Genomic DNA, 16,749 nt, shown 5'->3' with positions numbered 1-16,749 from the left:
TGGACAAGACGACTGACAGGACACGACCAAAGTTATATAAAGAAAGATTACGAGCAATAAGGTGCTCTGAAATGGAACTGGAACACCAAGAAGACTTTTCAAGAGGAGTGGATCTAGAGTGGCCAACATGGCGATGCCTGAATTGCCTGCTCATAAAAACTGAAGATCAAAAATAAAACATGATCAAATGGGGCTACTCTAATGACATGAATATAGGCAAGTGCGGAGAAGTGCAAGACTATGGGGCACATATTCATTTGCTGACTCCTTGGCGAGACCTGTATCAAGGAGGACCTTGCTACAGCAATGGAAAGAGCCACTGCTTGTGCATGATTCTGGAAATACATCTACTTTATGACAAGGTCATGAGAAGTAGCAGCAGCAGCTAAGGCATTAGTATTTAAATCTTACTACTTTTATTTATTTCAGTTTACGTAAATAATCACAGTTCCACAAACTTCAAATTTTTCAAACACGTGTCCTCATGTAATTTGCATAATGGCTGCTTTTGACTTTTAAATGTTAATCATGTTTCTTTAAGTTATTTTTTTGGAAAAAGGGGATTGCTGAATCTGATGGGTTCTATCAGCTAATCTTTAAGAAATTTAGAACAGTAATTTTAGTAAGGTTCCTTACTAAGTATTACTATTTTGAATTATACCAAGATTAGCAGACAGAACCCCTCAGATGTAGCAACTATCTTTATTTTAAACAAAATCATATACAGCACTTTATACAATGTAATTTCTAAAAGCCAAACAAAACCTGGACATAGGAGAAGAGGTGGATATCATATTTTCAGACTTCAAGACAGCCTTTGACCTGGTGTCCCATGACGTCCTCATGGAAAAATTGAGGAGTTGAAGTCTAGACAATTTCATGGTCTGATGGCTGGGGAACTAGCTCTGTGGATGGAACCAGAGTGATAGTTGATGGAACTGAATCAACTTGGCACACTGTAACCAGTGGTGTCCCCCAGGGCTCTGTTCTCAGACCTTTACTCTTCAATTCTATTCTAGTCTAATATTATAAAAGCCTAAGTCTGTCTGTCTAACACTTTATTCACACACTGGTTGGCTGACAGAAACAGCCAGAGTGCTCCAAAGGGCGAAAAAACAGGCGGAGGGCCCCCAAAGGGGGGGGGGGGGGGGGCGCACTGGCATGATTCTGAAGCCGTGCCAAGGGCTGGACAGAGGGCAGGCCCAGCCCTCAGCTCCCCCAGCCTGCTCCCTGTAAGAGGCAGAACAGCGGCAGCATGGGGCATTAGGTGGCGGCACTCTATCCCAGTCCCCTCTCCTCAGTCCCTCCCACGTCATTCTTGATGGGCAATTGGCTAGTATACATATAAAAGCCTTAGTCTGTCTGTCTGTAATGCTTTATTCACACACTGACTGGCTGTCTCAGCAGCCAATCAGAGTGCTCCAATAGCATGGAGGACGGCAGGTGGCAGCATCGAGGAGTGTTGCCAAGATGGCAGAGAGAGGGGATCAGGAGGCGGCGGCGGTGGTGGGGAATGGGGTTGGAGTGGCGGCTGGGGGGGAAATGGAACCAGCTCCTCCACATTGGGAAGGAGCAAGGCTAGATCTGCCGCAGCAGGGGGGCCCCAGCTCCAGCCCCAAAGTGGCCTGGCCCCCCAAGTGGGAGGGATGCTAGGGGTGGGGCCGGCCCCAGGCCAAAAGCAGCGGGGGGGGCGGCCACATACCTCTGTCTCTACCTGCCCCACCACCCCAGGACAGAAGGGTTGGGGGGCCAGGCCAGTGCAGCTGGTCTGCATCCCCCCGCTCCATCGAGGAGGCAGCAGCAGTGGCACAAGGATGGGGGGGGATGGGGTCAAGTCCTCTGTGATAGGGGGGCCAGGGTGGAGGGAGTGGCAGCAGTGGGGAATGGGGTTGGGCCCACCACAGGGGAGGTTGAGGGGGGAGTGGGGTGCAGGGCCAAACGCTGGGCTCCGTTCCCACTGGCCCCTCCCCCCTGTCATTTTTTGATGGGCAATTTGCTACTGTGTTTATAAATGATCTGGACTCTGATGTTACAAGTAGACTGGTTACGTCTGGTGATGACACCAAACTATGGGGAAACACCATCACCCTAGAGGATAGGCTGGCAATCCAGGCTGACCCCGACAGGCTTGCAAGTTGGGTGGATCAAAACCTGATGGCATTCAATGCCAAGAAATGCAAGGTGCTCCACCTTGGCAGAAAAAATCCACAACACACTTATAGGCTCGGCAGCGCTACACTAGCTAGCACCACATCTGAAAGAGACTTGGGGGTCATGATTGACTACAAGATGAACATAAGCCACGGATGCAACACCACAGCCAGCAAAGCAAACAAAACTCTGACCTGCATCTTCTGATGCATCTCTAACACGATCCAAGAAGTCATCCCTCCCACTTTACTCAGCCTTGGTGAGATGACAGCCAGAATACTGTGTCCAGTTCTGGGCTCTGCAATTCAGAAAGGATGTGGAAAAGCTTGAGAGAGTCCAGAGGCGAGCCACATGAATGATGAGAAGATAAGAGAACAGGCCTTATAAGGAGAGGCTGAGACATGGGACTCTTCAGCCTGGAAAAGCATAGGTTCAGGGGTGACTTGGTGGCAGCCTGCAAGTATATAAGGGGTGTGTACCAGGAACTGGGAGAACATCTGTTCACCAGGGCACCCCATAGGAAGACTAGGTCCAATAGTCTCAAACTCTTGGAATACTGTTTTAGGCTGGACACAAGGAAAAACTTCTTTACTGTCTAGATTCCTTTAAGAAACACTTGGATGCCTATCTTGCTAGGATCACTTGACCCCTGCTAACTGCCTGCCACTTGGGCAAGGGGCTGGACCCAATGATCTTGCGAGGTCCCTTCCAGCCCTAATGGCTATGAAATCTGTTATACTACAGCTGTTATACTACAGTATGGATCTAAGAAATAAAGTTGGAGTTCCATACTACAGTATGGATCTAAGAAATAAAGTTGGAGTTAAGTTGTTGTTAGTTGTTTATTATAAATAGACTGTGGAATATTGAAGAAACTGAATCTGAAAAGTTTTCCTAACAGAGGTGACTCCACTCATCTTTTCATTTGCTTCCTACAGCTTGCATTGGTATGATTCGTCATCAGCCAAACTTCATTCAAGGACTTGCTGGGAATATACACATGCCACGTAACTAAACAGACTCATGCTAAGCACTGCAATTGCATTCCTAGTTTGTAGGAATTAAATGCTGAATTTAAAATAGCATCACTATTACTCAGTGGTAACAGATCTGCAATCAATTAAGAATTCTTATCGACCTTTATATGCCAAAGACAGTTTAAAACAGAAACTCAGATCTCAGCACTGCAAAAGTTCCATAAAGCTCGCAATGCCAGATTTGATCTTAATATATACAAAAGGCAATTAACAAAATTAATGTTCTAACATATAGAAAAGATTAGATATTATATTCAGACATCCAACTCTTTACAAATCTGCTTAAATGCCAAAATATATATAAAGCTATACTGATTTCATGACTTCCTTTTCCAATCTGCAGACACAGATCAGCAAAAATCTGAGGACTATTAAAGTTGAGTCCCCTATTTCCATTTCTAAACATGATCCAAGGCTCTCTCACCAAGCTAGGCAAATTTCTGTCAGAATTACCAGTAAACATATGCACGCTGGTAACCAACAGAAAAAGTTTGGTTCACTCCTTTGATCATAACTAGATACAAACATAAAAATAAGAAAGTCCGAGGTATACTTTTGGTATAGCCGTGAAAAGGAAATCAGAGAAAAATCACACAGGATACTTGTATACCTGCACAACCCTCTCAGAAATCTTATGTAACATACCTTTGTGAAGGCATGTTTTACAGTTTTCAAGTAATAACTTATGCAACTGTTCAAATAAATTCTAACTACACAGGTTAATAGATACCAACCCAATCTGAGCCAGAGCCAACTAGCCACGTTCTTTTTTTCACAGTCCTTTTAAATACCTCTGGGTTACTAATTACATAATTCCTTTCATAAGCATCATTATAATTCTCCTTACATCTTAACCTTAATCAATGCAATCCAGGAAGGACAAGCTCTATCAGTTTTTGTAACATTTTTGTTATCATATACATTTAGTACTAAATAAAAGGTATAATGGTTTTGCTTAAAATGTTTTATATAAACAGGCAGTATTTGGCTTCAGTGAATTTATCATCAAAAGATGTATGCAAGGACCCAGTATGATTGATAAAATATAGGTAAATAAGCTACCTGAATTCTAGTAGCTTATGCTGCTACCTAGGCCTACACTCCACCAGTCTGGCAGTTCTAAACAAGAATACAAGAAAGTTCTCCACACAGAGTATGGTTGTACTAAGAGATATTTTTAGAGAAAACAATCTGAATCACATCATCTGAACAAAGTACCTCTTCATTCTAACTTGTAAAAAAGTCCAATAAAATTAACTTTGTAAAAAGTAATAAATCTACAAAACGTGTCTATAGAACAACAACAAAAAGTTTGGCAATGGTTATACTAAAATCAGTTCACAATGATTTATTTTCAAGTTCCACACACATGCAAGCAGTTCAAAAATTCCAAGTCACAATTTCCTTTAGATTATACCTGTATTTTCCAATGGAAAGTGAACATGCACTGTACATGTTTCTGATCATATAAATAATGCCCCCTGACTATACAAGAGTTCCAAGTTGTATTATGACTTTTCAAGGTCATGATGTAATTTTCCAGAGTACAAAGGTCCTAAATGGTTCTGATCATGTTTAAACATCTAACAGCAACAAACGAATACAGCAGCAACATATTAATTCCAAACACAAACACTGTTCAGATCTATCTTTGAGTAAAAGTTTAGGATATTAAACTTCACATTTAAAAAACTAAGGGCTGAAAAATGGCTCTTGTAGCCAAACCCATGCTGTGCAATTTACACAGCAAAATGGTAATTTCTTGGAGACCAGCAGCAAGTCTGTTATTTTCAGGCATACTGCAGGCAGCATGCCCACAAGCAACCCTTGCTCCTCTTTTAATTAAAATAAAATGGAACTATTCAAACAGGCAAAGTTTTTGCTTAAGTTGTGGGAGAACTGGCATCTGATGTCGCATGCCCAGCACCACACCTGCCTTAAATTGAATAAATTAAAGAAAGAAGCTGGAGGGAGGGGGAGTACAACAAAACCCAAATACATAAAACATTTTTATTGTACATGAATGTATTTATTGTGTGTGTTCTGATAATAACCCAGCTAGGAATTTATAAAATAATCTATCATTTTAAAAGTTAAAGAGGAACAGTTTAAAAAGAAATATCAAAGCTACTTGGGCCATAGGGATGGGTGGCATTAAGCATTTTTAAAGGAATAGTATGAAGTTACAGGTGCTTTAACAACTGTAAAAACACCAAGACAGAACAAGGTTGTCTAGCACTGTTGTGGTGTCAGAATATGAATTCTGGTATGCAGCAGGCTGGACAGCATGGTTATGAAACATGTTAGGAAACAGTATTAGAGCCTAAGGTGCAAAAATGGTCAGGGAAATTGAATCTCAGCAGTAGGAAAACATATGGCAATTAGCTTTGTTTACCACCCAATTACTTCCACAGATAATATTCAGCCCAGGGTTGTATTTTCTGTTATCATGAATTCTGAAATAAGTAACGTAAGGCCACTTAGTATTCAGTTCTCTCTCTCTATGTAAAGGAGTTTTAGTGTACCATGGCTAAAAGCAGACATCAGATTTCTCCTGGGATGCAGCCTTCTATTCTGGGATCCTAAAGAAATGCTAGCCCACTGTCCCATTTTAAATACCTGAAATACAGAGTGAAATACAGAGATAACACTTTTTTCCCAGGACAACTGGGGCTAATTTGAGTTAATTGCCATTCAAGCTGTGTGATTAAACAGACTGTCCTGCGCCTGTTTTGATGCAAGTCGAAACCTGAAACAAATCAGACCTGGAATGAATGAATCCAATATCTGTTTTTAGCCCAAGTGTCCAGTGTAGCGTACTTACAATAAAGGCTCTCTCATAATAATTTTAGCCAAGTGCAGCCTACATGCAACAAAACACCACTGTCCTCTAAATCACATGGAAATACGTCTCTGATGAAGTCTGGGAGCACACTGTTTTTCTTCTTTAAGAAGTTACAACGTGAACAGACTGCCAAGGTTAATGTCTCAAAATAAGGAGTAATTTCAATGAAATACAGAAAAAAAAATTATACTTTAATTTTAAAAAATGCTTTTATCTGCCAAAATATTTTTGTCCCATTGGAAAAAATAAGTATCTGACAAAATCGAAGGGCTACAAAAAAGTCACAGCCTTAGAGAAGGCAAGTAATTGTGGTGCTTCAGATGCAGTCTATTTCTTCCCTCAAATGTTCATAAAGTTTACAGGTAATCTGTTTTTGGCACAGCTGTACTTATTGGAATAGCAGGAAGAGCAAGAAAAACGAAAGCTATGTATGCCAAAGCACATGGCAAAACACCGAGCATGGGAGTACATGGGAGTATAGAAAAAATGACAAAGTTCATACTTACCAAAGATGAACTCATGAAAATATGCTTATTAAACCAGGGGAAAATTAGGAAGTCTAAATATAATTTGACACTGACATAGACTTGTTCTTTTGAACAAAAAGAACATAACTTTCATACCAAATGCAGCATGTTCCTAGTTTCAAATAACTCCCCACGAAATTGAATTTCATTATAAAAACTATGAAACAAAACAGCATTTTTTCTTTACCAATAGTTACACAGAATGGTCTTCAAGACAAAAAAAAAAAAAAGCAAATCTCAGTTGTGAAGCAACATTTGATACCTTTAAGCATCACCACAACCTCAATAACCATTCTACCCTTAAAACAATATTTTATTATGACCTCCCGCAAAGTAAGTCACTACTTATCAACGTACGAAGTCAACAACAACAACAGTTCCTCCCTGGCCGCGTCTACATGAGACACTTATAATGCACAGTAGCCTAATAACACTGTGCAGGATCTTGCCAGGCAAAAACTGTGCTAATACACTACCGTGAAGTAGTATTAGACTACTGTTCAGTACGTGTCACTAAATGCCACGTGCTGGTGCTACTGCAGCGCCAGCGCGCTGCACTGCACATCGCTTCTCGGCCTCTTGAAGGCTCAGATCAAGTACTTCATTAAGCAAGTACTAAATGAAATATGCAGTAACTACTGTGCATTAATGAATGTGGAAATGGTCCTCATTAGATGGACCCCACTAGATGGTCCTCCTGGTTTAAAAAGCAGTGTGATCCTTACCCTCATCTGTAATATGTCTAGTCTGTGCAATAAGAAGGTTTCCAAGCTGCATTCTACAACTATGTTGGCTTCAACTTGAGCTTCTTCCCCACAGTAAGATCCCCAATTAATTCACTATGACTTTTGCCAAAAACGTGTTCAGGAAAGGCTCCTGCAGCATGGTTTTTTAAATGCCAAGTTTTCAAATAAAATTAATAGATGCTGAATAACCATAATACTGGTACTGACTGGAAAAGACAAAGACGACTGTAAATTACATAATTTTGCAATATGATACAGGAGTAGGAATTCTGCGCTACTTAAATAATCCCTCTCTGCATGTCCCTGGCACAATCTGAAACATCACATTGTATTCATCTCTGAGTCACCTCACCAAGAAGAATTTTTAAATAGGTCAAATAAGGAAGATGCATAGAAAACAAAAGGAACCTATAAGCTGAGAAACTGATTTTTCTTATAGCAGTTAATCCATACACACTGACTAATAGTTATGCTTTTCGAGATACATAAATGTTGTAAACTAAAGAATGAGTAGGAAATTCAGAGTAAATTTTAAGAAAAATATCCAGACAATGAGGTATCTACTAGGATGTAGAATGGACTATTTGGCAAAATGGTCAAAGCTGTCATTTTTATTAGTGGTTCTTACTTTTATTTTATGTGCTTCGTGGTATTAACTGCTTTTCTTCTGGATCCAGCTTTTAAGAGTTAAGTGATTTTGCAGAAGAGTCTGCTTTCATGTTTTTTAAAAAAAGAAGCTAGCTTCAACTCCAGGACTTTTTTCTCCCTGGCATCTTGCAACTTTGGGGTCTGACAGCAATACTGGAATAAGATAAACTGAACAATGTAAAAATCAACTTTGCATGACTGAATAGGTAGTGGAGCAAAAAACAAGACAGGAAAGAACTTTTCCATCAGTAACAACCATTCATGAACCTAGAATAGAGTATGCATACGACATCCACCAATGTGGTGTGAAAGTATGATCACAGAGAAATATTTTTCATGGTACTTGCAACCAGCTATGCTTCACCACTGGCCTATTCATTCAGACTAGGAGAAGAAAATTGCACAAAAATTTTGACATGATACCATGCTAGTAGACAGAAAATTGAAAAAACACTCACTTTTCAGAAAGAATGAGCTAGAGAAATCAAAGAAAGCAGTGCATTTCAAAAACCTAAATTCAGCACACACTCACTTAACATTTCCTTTCTACAGCGTAACCTCATAAATAAAGCACTCAGAAGTCTGGAATACTCAAAAAATTGGCATTGCAGGAAGGTGGTGTCGACCGCTTCCGGGGCTGCAGCAGGTAGCAAAACTGAGGGAACTCTAAGTGGGTGTGGGGGCGCAGCTCTTGCTGCTATGTGCACCCCAGGAGGGCTGTGGTCTGGGGGAGGGGTGTGCCGGGCTCTTCCTGGGAGGTGCATGCCTCCAGATCTGCACGCCGTATGAGAGCCGCCATCTAACCTGACCACAGCCCGGCCCAGCCCCCTGTCGGGAAGAGCTTGGTGCCACCCTAGCCCCAGCCCACAGTGGCAGCCTGCTCTTGTGTCGCGCACAAATCCAGGGGCACGTGCCCCCCATGCCCTCCCAGGGTGCATGCAGTGGTGGCAGTCACCCTCCCCCCGTGCCCCACAGACGAGCCACTCGTGGCTCCATCCCGCACTCTGCCCCGCCTGTGCAGTGCCTGCCCTGCTCCAGCCCCACTCCCTCCCTCACTGCAGGAACCTCCATCTGTCCCCTGCCCCTTCCCCCACAACAGACTTACCAGCCAGATGCTGCTCTTCAAGCTTCCCAGCTGCATAGCAATTGGATCAGTATTGGCCAATATGGCTCATTAAAAATCAGCCATCTGTATTCACCCCAAAAAAGCTGAGGGAACTCTAAGTGGGTGCGGGGTGTGGGGGTGTAGCTCTTGCTGCTACATGCACTGCAGGAAGGCTGTGGGCTGGGGGGGGAGGTGCACATTATATATAATTGTGTAATACATATTATATATGTGTAATATATATTAAACACACACAAATGATGGGGGGTACAGTACAAGAGTCTGCTCAAGATGTAATTCAGAGTTCAGCTCCCTGAAACTACAATATTACAATGATAACATTTAATGTCTTTGTATCAGTGGCAAATATGAAAAATACAAAATGCAGAAAGATGAAATAATAAAATCAAGAACAGCAAGTACAGGACTCTAAGAAAACAATTTGAATAGAAAACCAGAATAATTCAAATTAGATAAACATCCCATTTTCCCCCTCACCATTTTGGATCTCACACAAATATTTCAGGAACATTTTCTATTTAGGCTGCTCAATACTTTACTGGTGAAAAATCTTTATAAAACTTGCAAAGCCAGTAAGTAGATTAGTTGACTTAAGAAACTATGAAAGCAAAGATGAAATGTTCCATTGCCAATGGACAGCCATATGGATAATTATGGTTACTACTGAAACAGGTCATCTAAGTTCTGCAAAGACACACAAAAATAAAACAAACCTACTGCGTTTTGTAGATTACTGTACAGATTGTGCAATGTCAAAACAAGAATAGAACACATATATCCCTTGATATTCACTCTTCAGATCCAACTATATACCTAAATTTAACATATATTCAGTACTAATATCTTCAACTTATATGTAGAATAGTTAATGTGTATATGCTTAAAAGAATAAAGCTGAGGGGGGAAAAGTACAACCATAAACATTTTTTGTACATGATTTCTTTGATCCATCTGGTCACTACTTCAAACATCAAGATTATACATCAGAGAAATATATGCCCTGGCGCTATGAGGATATGTTGTTGACAAAAGCCAAAGTGAAATACAGGTTTCTATCTGAAGAAATTCATTTTTTACAGGGTGACACAATGTTCAAATAGGGAGAATTATCATACTTTGATCCCTTTACTACTGAGGAAGTGAAGAAAAGGATAAAGATGACATAGAACATACGGTTGTTTTAATTATTTATACACAGCAGTACTAATTAATCAAAATTATGATCCCACTTTATGTAGGTGTGGCAGGAATACAGCAATATAAATAAAATTTGTTTATATTTAAGGTTTTGTACATCTTGTTTCTACAACATGAAGTTGGACAGAAATTACTATAATGATGATGAGTATTTACATATTTACTACTTCGCTCTAATGCTTTCACTAACCAAGGGGGATAGCAAGGGAAACATTGGTCTATGGTTCAGTGATTTAAAAGGCATCAGTCAATATAAGTAATAACAGAATAATAAACTAATTTCTAACGATCTTTTCTTTTTTCTACAGACATGATGTAGACTGACATGTCCAGCACAGTGTTAAATTTAAAAAATACAAATAAGTTAAAACAGTACATCACACAGATGAAACACCCTGGTGAGTCTTTACCCCCTACAGAAAGCAATGGCTCTCAACCAGGGTGCCTTGAGATCCTTTCAGGAGTGCTATACAATGTTAGCACCATTTGCTGTGCCAACATGATTCACAAGATTAGCTCAGGAATTTAAAATAGAAACCCATAGTGTTAAAAATATTCTGACTTTTTTTGGTCTTTCTGAGTTCTTTGCAACAGAAAAAAATGCTGTATTATTCTTCCATAGTCAAAAAAATGAGAGAAAACTGAGAGATGGAATTTGAGGAGTGCCTCAAGCCTAATAAGAGGTGCCTCAAGTCTAAAATGGTTGAGAACCACTGCTCTACAGAGCTAAATTATACATAAGATTTATTACACATTTTTCTAGATCTAAACTATTGTTATTATAAGTAGCCAGCAGGGAACCTGGTTCTCTCTCAGAGAACTCAAATCCTCTGAAAAAAACCCAACAAATTCTCCAATAAAATCCTCAAAATCCACAATTAAAATAAAATGCCACTATGTATATAGGTATCAGTTGAACACAACGTTGTATTGATATATTTACAATTTTAAAGCAATTTGGAAGTCTAAGTGCCTCAATCACTATAATAAAATACAATCTATAAATATCAGGGACTACTGTGCCAGGACAGTGCGAGGCTTGCAGCAGCAAGGAACTTCCTTCTCTACTGTGCCAGGCTGAGTCCCGCCTGCTGGGCCGCAGAGTCCCTGGTAGGAGGGCAGCAGGGCAGGGAGCCCAAGCCCACAGTGAGTAGCCTGCCCCCGGTCCACACACAGATCTGGGGGTCATAGGACCCCCATTCCTCCCCCCCCAGGACTGCATGCAGTGGGGGGCCAGCCTCACACTCTCTGGGCCCTTGAACAAGCCACCCGTGGCTCCATCACACTCCCTGCTGGGGCCTTTGGCTGCATATTCTGACCCCAGGTCCCAAGCCCCACATATCACCCAATCTGGGCAGCAGCTCCAGCCCCAGCCCTACCCAACTCCCTTCCTCCCTATGGGGACCTGCAGAGAGCTCTGTGCAAAAGTGGAAAATCTGCGTGTTTTTCCATTAAAACGAGCGATCTGCATTTTTCTCAGTTAAAAGGGAAAATCCACATTTTTTTCCTGTTTTTCCATGGAAAACAGAAAACCTGGATCCCTGATTATAAGTATCTCAGAAGAAGCTTGCACATAGCTTTTTTTTCCTCTGCATCATCATTGCTTTACGTTACAGTGAAACCATTTGGCTAAATAGAGAAAAAAAAAGTGCCTGCTGTTCTCCCCCCGACCCTTTTGTTCCCCTTCTCCTGTGCCAGGGCAACACAGTTCAATTGCTGATTAATATGCATATATGAAAATAAATATTTTCTAATCCAAACGCACGTGAAATGTGAAACCATGCCTGACTCAAGGTTCATAAAGATATACTATTAAGTCTTAATGTTCTCATAAGGCTGTCTACAATATACTGTATAGCCCCATATGCTGCAAATATTGTATCTGTGGATTATCTGCCCTTGAATGCATATAAATGCATTAATCATATACCTATTATAAAGTGATCTCAAGTTCATAGTGTAGGCATAAATACTGTGTGTTAAACCTCTAATTTATCACCACATAACAATTGTAATTACTTCTAGTGAAGCTTTAACTAAACCACTGTTTGTATGTTTATTAATAGATAAAACCACAATGGAACACTTAAACTTAAGGCCAATACACCCAGTGATCATTTTTAAGAGAGTTTTTCTCCCACAGTGATATACATCTTAATTATAGGTGCTCTCTTCAAAGCAATAAAGATGTTAAAATTAAACTAATGGAGTACATTTTTTAAGGCCAGCAGGCTGTACAACATACATGAGAAATCTTGGAGTTTTTCCTTCTAGGTTGGTCAGAGACGAGGATTGTTTCATATCGTACAACTCTTACTGTTTTGGAGGGACCCCCATGAAGATCCAAACACAATACATGCATTTTTCCTATGCTTGAAGGATAATTAACCTCTGCACTTATGGCACATGTTAAAGCAAATGGCTGTACCTGGGGAGAGGAAAAAAGCTTTAAAGAACAACTTTCCTTTAGAATAGAGGCTCCCAAACTTTTTCTTACTGTGTACCCCCTTCCAGATTAACCAGCTGCCCGTGTATCCCTACCAAGATACATTTTAAATTTTAACCTAAGTGCCAATTATTATTATAATGAAAATTAAATCTGCCATTACACAGTTTCTCCTGCGTACTCCACAGAGATGTCTTGCATAACCCCAGGGCTATGCGTGCCAGTTTGGGAACCTGTGCTTTAGAAAAACATAAATTATAAAGCTCATCAAGACAGCACAGTCTCATTTTTATTTATTGTGTAAATCCAAAGACAAACAAACTGTCAGATGCCTTCTATTTCCCTGATGCTTAAGCAGCGCAAGGAAATAACCCTTTTCTTGTATACAGTTTTAGTTCATTGTTTCTCTTTGGTGTATGTGGCTTCCTGTGTCATCATTACTGCCACAACTTTCTACAATCATGATGGAGTTCCAGGTTCAAAAGGATTAGGACTTTTGATTTTTTCAGACAGAGAGTTAAAATAAATATTCCTTTTAGAATATATACATTAATCAATGCATTGGCAGTACTTCATAACTTAAAATACAGCGAAGGCAATTAAAATGAACCTGAACAAAATTAACCATCTCTGACTAGGAAAAGGAAACAAGTTGCGGAATTAAATTATGCCAAATTAGATGGCAAAATTGGAATCTAACTATACACAGGTTTACAGCAACAATTAGATAACATCAGAAGCATTTTATTTAGGCTTTTATTCAACTAATAGGAATAATCATTCTTATATGTTGTAAATTAACCTGGAATCATTATTCTTCACACATTGTTATTTACCACTACACTCCATTCAGTAATAGAGTACAAGTATGTCTTCATGGCAATCATTGCTTTGATGGAAATATGGCATGGATATAGTGAAACTTGGTAACTTTGATACTGGTAAAAGAACAAGTGAATCAGCCTATAGTTCCACTCAGGCTAAATGCCCAAGCATGTATTATTCACTTTTTAATCAGTTTTGCAGCCTGCACTGAGTTCCATGTTCCCAGGGTTACACTGAACAGGTATACTAAGTGTCAAGTTCAAAGCCAGTTTGTACATATTGTCGTAGGAGCAAGAACTGTGGGTAGCCATATCCTTTGTGTCTTGTACTTTCACATGTAATCTACATGATTCTAATTGCATTAATAAGGTGTGGATTTATCTACAGAAGAGCTTTAAATAAAAGCTATTTGTGGCAAGGATACCCAGACCTTTGGACAGATGCCTTTTTATTAACATAAAGGCAAAATAATACTAATAATTTTCTAGTTGAATTTTTGGGTTTAATTCAAATTCCTCTAGTGGTACACCTGTAAGATGCACATAATTTTGTATCTGAAATAAAACCTAAAATGAAAGGAGTGTAGAGCAAGTTTTCAGATTTTTTTTCAAAAATAAAACTGCATTATCTTCTGTATTATTAGGCGATGGATAAAAGCTCTGGGAAATTTCTTACTATTTCTAGCAGGTTGTAAAATCATTTAAAAAAGAAAACCAAGCATCAAACTTTTTTAATGTATTCAACAGATTCTCTCTCCATCTGGCTATAACCAATAAATATTCATAATTGAAAATTTAATTCTTTTTCAAGCAGCAACTGTTTTGTTTTTCAGATAACCTCAGCGATCACATTAAAAAAAGTTCCAAAATTTCCTCTTTCGTAACTGTTTTGACTTTAGCCTGAATGTAACAATAATGCATCAACTATAAGACACCCTCAACTTAAGTGGAAGAACATATTTTTTTCTTATTCAAATTCTCTACATCAATATTTTTTAGCTGCATGAATTTATTATCTGTTGACAGAAATAATATCTTTGCATCTTCAAGATTCAGAAGGACTGAAATTTTACAACCCTGTTTTATGTTAAGTATCACTTCTCAGATCATCTAGGATTTAAAATGTTTCTATATTTTTCTAATAAAAATCACATTTCTCTATGTACCTTCTTACAAACTTAGTGAATGTCCCAAATAAAAATAATGAGCTATTAGGATATTTCTACACATTATAATGGTTGGATGAAGAACACATAAGAAGATATTTTAAATCTGCCTTGGGTTGTGTTTTAAAGAATGTGTTTCTTTTCTAGTTTCTCTTGACCCACTCACCTCCCCATTTTTTTTTTTTAACAAGGTAATGAATAGGATACAGAAGACTTAATACAAGTTTACATTGTTATAGGCCTAAATTCAATATTTAATCACATAAAGAAGTGTAAACATAGTAAACAGTTCCTCCAAAGTAGATGGAATTGTTTCAAGTACTTAAAGTTCTGCAGGCGCTTGCATAAATTAATCGGAAGCACAGAAAACTTCCTCGCCAGTAAATTGTAGTTTGTTAGGTATATTACTACCGCATATTTATACCACGTGTTTTGTACCCTTGGCAAGCACCCTCTGGAAACAAACCACCGTGGGCCAAACACAGCACAGTTGATCAGCTCCTTCATCAACTTCATATAAATGTTAATTATATAGTGGAGATAGGACAGAGTTCTAAGGAAATCCAAAGGTGAAAGACTACAAAAGGTGGGCTATTCACTGCTCGTAACCACCCCTTTTAAGTTTCATTCTAGTGCACTGATGTACTCAAACTTTCCACTCAGGGGGCCAGATGAACAGTACCAGGTTGATCCAGAGGCTGGATCCAGTCCACAGGCCCAATCCAGTTGCACAAGGCCAGCAGGGCCCAGACCCAAGCCTGATCCAGCCATGATGGGCTGGCAGGACCAAGCCCTAATCCAGCTGTATGGGGCCTGGAAATTCAGGGGCAGAGTGGTGGCAGTATTAATTGACACTTGGAACAGTGGCAATTAATACCACCAAATTTCACCACCAAATTTCCAGACCTATGGGGAGCCCCACAAGCTGGATGACATAGCTCCATGAGCCAGATCTAGTTCATAGGCCAGGGGTTTAGCACTGTTGCCTAGATGAAACACCATTTAAAAGGACTACCAGTGCACCTCCAGCATCTTGGAGAGTACCAAAACACAACTGCTTATTTCACTTTATTGGATTCTTAATTCTCTCCCCGAGCTGCTACCCTACTTCCTGTTCTTACGGAGAATATAATCAGCGCTGCTCTCTGGATAAAGTGAAAACAACTCATTATTGATTACATTGATGTACACTGGATTGTGCAGAAATACAGTGATATACAAGCACATTCACACTTCTTTTCAACAATAGAAAACTCTGTATTTTACACTAAAGCCCTAAACAAATTAGGGAAAAATAACAACTAAAACAAGTCTAGCTTAAGGACTAACAACAGAATTCTGACCATTCTCACATGGATACTAGGGCTATGCAAAGCTTCAGTAGCAGATTCAATTTAGAGATTTGGCCAGATTCAGCGACAGAATCTCTGAATCCGAATCAAATCAGGACAGCAATTAAAAGCTCTGAATCAAATCACAAGCCTCCGAATTGATTCGGAAAAGATTCAGCTGATTCAGAGATTTGGCCATAGACTAAACAGGCAGCAGTCCTCACCATGTTGGACACAGCTGCCTCCAGCTGTTAAGTCCGTTGGGGGTGGGGAAGAGAAGAGGCATGGGGGAGGGTGGGATTGAGGCTGGGACAAGCTGCCCAGCCAGGGCAGGGGGCGCAGAACTCAGGGAGGGGTGCAGGGGAGCGCAGGATGCAGGCATGGCAGCACTCGCAACAGGAGCTATGCTCTGCTGTTGCTTGCTCAGCCAGGGTGGGTGAGGGGCAGGATGCGGGTGCAGCTTGCTCCAGGCAGAAGGCAGAAGCACTGGGAGCAGGGGCTCTGCCCTACTGCCACTTGCCCAGGTCAGTGCTGGGGGGGGGTCCTGCCACCACTTGCCCAGCTGGGGTGGGGGCATGCAGGATGCAGGCTCAGCAGCGCTCGGAGTGGGGGTGATGCTCTGCTACTGCTTGCCCCCTTCTACCTGGAGCAAGCTGCACCTGCATCCTGTCCTCTCCTCCCCACCTGCCCTGGCTTGTCCAGCAG

General features: G+C 40.3%; 1 protein-coding gene across 19 annotated transcripts in view; it reads right to left on the bottom strand.

The window, feature by feature from the left end:
• The window catches only part of RAPGEF2 (Rap guanine nucleotide exchange factor 2), a 242,453-nt gene that overhangs the window by 68,453 nt on the left and 157,251 nt on the right, over window positions 1-16,749 (bottom strand). Inside the window, exon 1 of one of the 19 annotated variants that reach the window (XM_025203587.1) lies at window positions 7,935-8,076. The exons of the other annotated variants lie outside the window; for them this stretch is intronic. The gene's annotated coding sequence lies outside the window, so the exon portion shown is untranslated. Of the gene's footprint in view, window positions 1-7,934; window positions 8,077-16,749 lie in introns of those variants that run through there. 19 annotated transcript variants of the gene reach the window in all.

This window comes from Alligator sinensis, unplaced genomic scaffold, assembly GCF_000455745.1.
Source record: "Alligator sinensis unplaced genomic scaffold, ASM45574v1 scaffold1223_1, whole genome shotgun sequence".
NCBI lineage: Eukaryota > Metazoa > Chordata > Crocodylia > Alligatoridae > Alligator > Alligator sinensis.
This window is presented reverse-complemented; position numbering and strand designations above follow the sequence as displayed.